We start from the raw sequence: 8646 nt of genomic DNA on the forward strand, positions 1-8646 counted from the left end.
AGGCTATGAGTGATAATTGTGTTTTTTTGTGTGTTTTTTTTCTCTCCGCAGGTTCCATTTGGAAACAACAAACACACAAAAACAGCTTCTTTTTGTAAAATAGTGTGATCACTCTTTGGACACTGGTGAAGATATTTATTTTTCTAGAGATGACACGCAGAGCAGCCACAACGCTGCCACTCCATAAGTTCCAGGAACGTACAGTCATTTAGATATAGATTATATATAGGTATATTTACAGGACGTGTAGGACGAGACTGTGGACCTCACAGATGTCTCAAGGAAAACATTTGACGTTTGAAAAAGGAACCCAAGGAGCTGCTGTGGGTGGGAAGATGAACTGTATTTCTGAACAATGTGCCAATAATGCCACTATGTGCCACAACCTGGATAGAAGGAAGTTTCAACAACAACGGATGGACTAAACAAAGAGCGCTATATCAACCCTGTATCGACTCCAACTACATTTTTTTTTTTTAAGAAATGTGAAAGATAAAAAATGCTACAAATGTATTTGAAAATGTTTTGAAATAGTTTTAAGAAATGTGTCGCAAAAAGAGTCTAAAAGATATTTATAAGACTATTCTATTAGTTTGGGGTGAGGAGGGGACGGTATATGCTTTAGTGAACATAACATTGTTTCTATAGGTCCCATTTTAAAAAGAATAGTTATGTCTATTTTTTTACGCACAGCCCCGACAGTGGAGGTCTGGAGCTTTTGGGATTCGGCGCTGTTAATTAAATACTCCCACCCGAGCTGAGATTACAACAAAGAAACCCATGTGAATGCACCTGGTGCCAGCCGATCCAATGTCCGCTCCGATCGCTCATTGTGTCAGATTTGTACCCGATTTGGTTTAATGGAAAAAAGAAACAAAAGGTTTCTGTGGTGCTGGATCACAACGAATCCCACAGCAGCAAAAGCATGAATAGATGGAGTAGGGACAGCCACAACAGACTGCATGGAGCTGGACAGGACATTCATACTGCCTCAGGTCTGTCTGGCTCTTTTGCACACATCACGTAGGTCTCAGTTTCAGTAGCTGTTTGGGATGAATTCTAACGATTGGTTATGATTTCTGATTTGAGCTGCTAATGCAAAAAAAAAAAGAAAAAAAAAATGGAATAGATTCAATTTGAGCTTCAAATTCAAACCATTCATGTGGCAATTTGCATGAATGGGAAAGAGATTGAGAAATTAATCCCTATGCAGAAAGTAAATGAATATCCCCACGTGACTCCCTGATTCACTTGATAAATGAATACTACATTTGGAAAAGCTAAAAAGTCTGAATTACAGCCAGGAAGTCAAGAAGAACATGAACCAATTTGTTGAAGATGGATCATCTAATTATCCGACCGAGAGCGGAGGAGAAGCTGTGAAAGAGGCGTCCGTCAGGATCAAAATGATCTGCGTCGCGTGTTTCCAAACGCGATGGAGGGAGGGGTTCTCTCGCTGGACGACATGGTCGAGGTTAGTCCCGCTCACTTAATACTTGAGGACAATGTTTCCTGCATATCAGAATTTCAGCTATCACAGCCAGAGAAGTTGGGGGGTAGTGCACAAATAGATTGTTGTAATATGGGCCCGACAGATATACGATAAAAAGGGGAGTTTGCTTGTGCTTTTTCAAAGAGCCAACAGACTGCCAGTGTATTGTTGAAGAGAAGGGGATTATGACGAGCCAATCAGCCACTCCCAAATTGCTTTAAACGGTCTCTTGTGTCAAGACGAGGGATCGCGATGGTCAGGAGAGGAAAAGCTCTTCTCAGAGCTTCCCCCTTTTTCCACTGAGCCCGAATAATCTTATTATCAACCTCCAGCTCTGAAAGACAGATTACCTTTTTGAAAAGGAAGCCGCCTACGAATCTACCTTTTTATTGTGCTGTAGGTTTGTTCAAAGCACAAATACAATTCTGTATTGTACAGGTTTTTTGGCTGCAGACAGCAATATGTACAGATTCAAAAAGGTGTTGTTTTTTTTTGTTGTTGTTGGGCGTCGACAAGGTGACGAGGGCGAGGATCTCTTCAGTAGTTCGCTTAAGGTTGTTTTCAGGCTTATACTTCTTCGAAGGATTCAAGAAAGCAGGTCGTCCCAGTGAGATCAGTATCTGTAAATGTGAGCCATTCAGGAGGCGCCAAGACGGCCTGAGATAAACACTGTGGAGCAAAACACAACTCCTGCTTCTGCCCATTCCCGACATGAAAACACCACTCTCTCATGAATAACCCTTACCAATTCAGCCTCACGTGTGTTGTCAGGCTGCGGAGTTGCTTCTTTGACATAACATATATTTTTTTGAATGAAGAGTGTTATCTTAATAATCAAGAGGGTTATGAAAAACTTACTGTATATTATACACGTGTAAATGTATTTTCTATATATTTGCTTCTATTTGTGTACAGGTGTGTTCTATTTTTCAGGACCTTACCCCGCTTTTTGGGAAGGTTTCAGCTAGATCGGGGATAGTGTCTTTGTTTACATGTGTAACTACGGTATTTCTTTTCAAAACACAAAAACTAACCTTGTGCCAAGCTTCCTACCTGCACTTTCAAGCAGTATGTGTATTATATCTTCAGCTAATCAGTATAATACTTCAGTAGACGCTGCAATAGTTCAGATACCGGCGAAGTGATTTTCCAGGTGGAATGTCTGAAAGTACGGCGTGGTTGGAGGAGGTGTTGTGATTATACCTTGAGGTGTTCATGGTACGCTGAGAAAACCAATGACTTTCTGTTCTTAAAAATCATTTCTACATGAACTCTAATATCGAGTCTTTTATCACAGGAATAATCATTTTAATAAAATTTAAAAAAACAGTGTAAATTCAACAGTAGCTGCCAAGAAACCAACTAAACTTGACCTAGACTGGGTTCCATGTATGAGTTGCCACATTGTAATCACTGCGTAAACTAACCAATTAGCATTCATGAGCTTATGAAAATGATCAGGGAAAGACGTCTCCAGACGGACTTGTGAAAAGAGGATGGTTTGTTACGCACAATGATGTGAGAATCCATTCACCTTTTTTCATGCTTTAAAGATTTTAAAGGATAATTCTAGTTCTCATTTCTCTTTTTTTTTTCAGTCAGCCTCCTAAAAAAACTGTTGGCCAACGCGACAACCTGACTATCAGTTATTTTACACACAGAACGAACCAATTAAGTCCAACGGGGTAAAACACACGTGCAAAACTGTGTGGGCACACAACTACGGCAAGCACACTTTGTCAAAAATCATCCTTGAGGTCCCTAAACTGTGTCATCATCGTATAGTTTGCCTTTATTTCTCCCCTTCAAATAGGTTTGGCTAAAATGGGGCTTTGTTTACAACCTGACTGCTCGTGCCTTGTTGGATTTTTATTTTTTTACCAGTGTTGCTGTGTTCCAAGATCTTTACGTTGAACTTGGTTAAATATATTATTCTTATTATTATTATTATTATTATTATTATTAGTGGCAGCAATGATGAGCAAAAAGAGGTCCGAAAAAAAGACCCAAGTTTTACAGAACCTGAATTATCCTTTAAGGCTAACATTTAGGATTGAGGAGGATTATAATATTCACAACTATATGTCCACCAACATTTCATCACCTGAAACTAAGAGCCGTTGTGTTTTTGTTAGCTTAGATTGAGCCCTCCATGACTAGATACGGAGCGGGCCCTTTATTGGTCTGCCATGTTGCCCCGCCATGTTTCTACGCTAGCTCAGAACGGTCAAATCACTAGCTCCAGAAAGGCCCTTCACGCTTTTTTAGGCCACCGAAGTTCTCGGACACGCGAGTGGGCTAAGAACCAACCAGACGCTTACCAAGACCTTTGTAGGCGACTTCAACGCTCACGATTAACTTTCACCAATTGAAATACTGAACGACGCCGCGGTGGCGACCTGTCCATCACAAGGTCGTCCCTGAGGTAATGTACCTAGTGAGAATTATATTTTATATGATCACACCTATTTTGGAAAAAAAAAGGAATGCAAGTTTAAGGCGCTTTCCACATCGACTTCCCTTTGTCAGACCAGGAGTTTTCCACCTGTGAGGGCTGAGCGCAGCGGGATTCAGAAGACTGCTGCAGTTTCCACTAACACACACACACACACACCGGTCCTGTTGAATACTGACAATTGTGAGAGATCTGTGCTGAAGTATGAACTCCAAACTTTTAAAAAGTGTGGGCTGCTCACCGTTTGTGACCATGCCAGTTATTTGAATTCCTGCAAACTGTCTCATCAAAAGGAAGGTGCATGTGTTTGCCGAGTCTCTGCAGTAGTCACTCTGTCCCTGATCATTGTAACGTCCCTCCACCGGAAACGTTTGAAATTTGATACAAGGCTAATAACAAGTGAGTCCTTGTGCTTTGAAAACCTCCAAAATCAGATCATCGAACAAAGGGCAACTTTGACGTCTGGAATCCATTTCTTTGTTTCATACTGTAAGAAATATGGGTCTGCCCTGAAAAGCTAGTTAGCATTGGGAGCATCCCCGCTAGGCCCACAGGGAGCTGCTGACCAAAGGCATTCATTTTTCATTCCTTACTTCTTGACGACTGGAGACAAATATATGAAACGGACTGGAGACATCGACATAGATCACCCTCCCTCCTTTTACCTCTGCCTGAATGCAAACTGATATGCAAGGAAATGCCTTGCTGCTTCCTTGCCTTTTCAGTTTACGTGTCAGGATGGCTGATGAGTGTGGTGCATCATAGCTAAGAGGGGGGAAAATGATTCCGCTCCGCTGGTCAGATGTGATTCGGGAGACATTATATTATTTGAGGGCAACGCAGGCAAAGGCCGAGGGTGAAGGGGGAGGAAAAAGTCTTAAACAGACAACAAAGACATGACATGCCTTTTTTTAGTTCTTTTCACAGCAAATTAATGTTTCGCAGCTCCCGTTTCTGTCTCCTCAGCGGCTCCCACGAAACCCACGCTCAAACCTTTCAGCAGAAACGAGCTGTCAAACCAGCAAGGGTCTTCCCATCAGGATGAAGGATGCGCTCGTTTGCAGAGGCCGTGATTTCCGTTTGCGTGTCAGATACACAAAGTGGAATCCATTGACGTGTGGGGGTTTGAATTAGATGGAGCCTGAACATCTGCAAGGCCGAGGTTTGTTATGTTTTTTTTTTTTTCCACATCACAGGAGGAGACGGTTTGATGCGTCGACTCGGTTTAACCACGGCCTGCGGGCGTCTGGCATAGAAACATGTGTTCACAGCCGGCATCGGCGGTGGTTTTCATCTGAATGTCAGCAAGGTGAGACTCGGGCAGGAAAAAGGGCATAATCGGCTCTGATGCCGATAAGTAAAACGCAGCGAACAGGACAAAGTCTGATGTGTATCTTACTGAATCCTTTATCATTTTTTTTTGCTGTCAGAAAACTGTAGCTCCTCACTCTGCTTCCCCCCCACGCCGCTTCTCCTCATTGCTTCAGCATAAAAAAATCACGTACTGTGCGCTTACTGCATTTAAAGCGGAGGGCTCTGACTCTCTTGAGTCACGTTTTTACTTTTCTATTCACAAGAGCTAAGGCACTGTCGCCGTCAGTGGTTATCAATACGATCAGAGACTTGGAAAAAAAATAATAATCCCCAATCGGTCATTTGATTTGCCCGCGACGCTACAAGGAAATTTGGAAAATTCAGATCCTTTGCTTGTTCCCTGAGAGTTGATTAAAATACAAAATAAAGATATATATATATATATATATATATATATATATATATATATATATATATATATATATATTTCTAGGGGTGAGGAAGTTGTATAGCTGGTGTTTTCACATGTGGGCACACGGTGGTCTGTTCATCGAAGCTGACTTACAATCACAATCCATACCTACCATAAAGGAAACCTGACTCGAGTTGTGTTGTCGCCATAAAAATGAAGAGTTTGTACTTTGTGACTCTTAAACTTTTGATATTTGTGTTTAATATATCAATGAGTACCTCTGTTAACTTTTGTATAAGACCTATGACTATAGTATATACAAACACACATACACACACAACACACCTCCACAAAAGGGACTCAAGTCTGTCTCTGTGACGGCTAAATGTTGTGTGACTTTTATTTCCGTGTTTTATGAACCACATCTCTTCCTTTTGTAGTTTATTGGTAAACGTTTCGATTTCCAGGTGACTATGATTTGGTTACTCTTGTACTACTAAGCTCTGTATTTGCAAGCACTGTAAATGCGATTCTCATTGGATTCGTCCTCTGTACATTTAGTACTCTGATGTTGCTATTAATAAAATGTAAAACAACATGGGCCTGTGCTATACGGGGAGTTTCTTTGGCGGGAGTTCGAGGGGAAGAGCAGAGATCCGGTCCAAAACGGCACAACATGTATAAGATGTCAAGCGTAATTGAAATGCCCTTGTGGATGTTTGTCAAATCCAATAACGTGCTGATTTTAAGCGATGAATTCTGATCTATTTGAGTCGAATACTCAAACCGAGAAGAGCAGCGTGGTGCACCGGGATCAGGTACCATGGTGATAAATAAATGACACTTCATTCAACAGTATTACATCTCATTCGAAGGAATTGTGTTGTTTTGATCACAAAGACGAGAACAAAGCATGAATGCCAGATAAATAATAAGTAAACACAGATATGCCGTTATTAAAGAAGTTGGTATTGCAAGAAAATACAGCAATAAAAAAGGGATTTGGGCCTCCCTCTTATTATTAATTTCAAACAACCTTTAAACGCTCACAAGTTCAGAAGAAAACACTCAAGATAAAGGTGTGAGCAACAGATATATGATAACTCCGGTTTATTACAACCATGTTCTTATTTGAAGTGCTTCGACCATCACTTAAATCCGAAATATCATTACACGTATCGAATCCACTTTATTTCGACGTGAAACTGAAAATGTCAGGAAAATGCAATGGAGCGCAGCTGCAGCGGGCACAAACTGAACAAGCTGGTCGCTGTGCTATATATGCTATATATCTTATTCAGCACAATCTCATCAGAACCAAGAGGTGGTTGGCAAAACTCAAGACGAAGCTGGGATCAACCGGAGCTGTCCCTCGTCTGCCTGATTTCCACTCCCAAAGTTTTTTGTTTTTTTTTATCAGATCCTGATGTGCACATGAAGCTCCTCCTGTTCTCTGTTTGGTTCTGGCCGTGTCCTCGAATGAATGGTTATATCGGATTTAAAAAGCTGTAATAATTGTCTGTATATTGCTTTCTATCTTATACAACGTAAAGGTACCTGAGTATATTAGTCATGTTATTATTATTCAATAAATATCATCAAGGGTATAAGCTGCTGTGCTTCGCTGCCTAAGGTCTGCGTTGCTCAAATGTTATGAGAGTATTATCACTTAACTCCCACTTTGACACTGTTTAATTTGCTAATGTGTGATTGGCTATTATAAATGTGGGATTATCTCTTCATGGGTCTAAACGGGACCGGCTGGGAGCCTCTCTGGGGTCATTGACACAGGAACATCTGTTATGTTCTTGACAATATTAGCATGCTTATTATCATTGGCTCAAATGCACGATTTACTTCTTAACTGACTAAAAGTAACTCTGGCACCGCAGCCCGTCTGAGTAAAAAGCTCCAAAATGAGCAGAGACATGTTTGTGGGTGGAACCTCAAGTGTTCCACCAGCTCCTTTTCCACTTGATTAAGGTGTGAAATGTCTACTAAGCCGGCTCTTCTTCCCAATTCCAGCAGTCAACCTTTAATAATAGCATTGATGAAAGCCTAATGAGCACAGCGTCTGTTTGTTTAGTATTCACTTCACAATGGCTTTTGGCCGACTGGGTTGAGAATCCTGTTCGATCAAAGTAAAGTTAGAACCTGATCTCACCAGCCACTAGCGTCTCAATTATTATTTGTTCATTGTTTCATGATATTGCTTTTGTTCCTAGTGGTGTTATATTTTGAGTCAATACGACTCATGGGAAACGTCGGTCGGTTGGCTCGGCATGTTGGTCCAGACTGAAAACATCATTCTTTCTGCAGACGTTCACGGTCCCCAGAGGATGAATAGAGCTCCGTTATCTGGCCAAGTTGTTCATTTGTCCAATAATTTGGTTTTATGACGAAAATACCAACGAAACTAAAAGCATTCGAATGTACTTGAGCTAAACATCAGCATGCTAACCTCGTTATTGTGAGTATATTAGCATGCTGACATTTTGCTAAAAGGTAAGCATTGAGTACGGGCCAAAACACAGCCTCACTTCTTAACTACTGGATGTATAACTATTAGTTTTTTTGTACCGATATGCATGTTCCCCAGAGGATGAATCCTACTGACTTTGGTGACTCCATGACTTCTCCTCCAACACCACATTGAGGGTGAAATAATAAGTGAAACATCTTGACGATGGAATGGGTCGATGTGACATGTAATACTTTGGTTTATGACTACAGTTGCAAGGTCATAAATGTCCAGGTTTGTGATTAAGATTTATGTTTTAAGCATTATCAAATTTAGTTTCGATTGATCTGGTGATATCTAAAAGGATAATTGCATCTTTTCATCATCTTTCTTTGTTTTTTGTGAAGTTTCGATAAGTTGTAATATTAGTTACAGTGTTGTATGGCTCAGCTCAGGGCAACACATCTGAGCCTTTGTCGTCTTTTGCACTGTGGACTCCACTTTCCTGTCGT

At 40.9% G+C, this 8646-nt stretch overlaps 1 protein-coding gene across 1 annotated transcript in view; it reads left to right on the forward strand.

Annotated features, from left to right (window-relative positions):
* The window catches only part of ajap1 (adherens junctions associated protein 1), a 54522-nt gene extending 48254 nt beyond the window's left edge, over positions 1-6268 (forward strand). The window contains exon 6 of the mRNA XM_068597825.1: positions 52-6268. The gene's annotated coding sequence lies outside the window, so the exon portion shown is untranslated. The remainder of the gene's footprint in view (positions 1-51) is intronic.
* Positions 6269-8646: the final 2378 nt, after the last annotated feature.

Source organism: Clinocottus analis, unplaced genomic scaffold, assembly GCF_023055335.1.
Source record: "Clinocottus analis isolate CAN_PGR_092001 unplaced genomic scaffold, fCliAna1.0.p SCAF_4, whole genome shotgun sequence".
Taxonomy (NCBI): Eukaryota; Metazoa; Chordata; class Actinopteri; order Perciformes; family Cottidae; genus Clinocottus; species Clinocottus analis.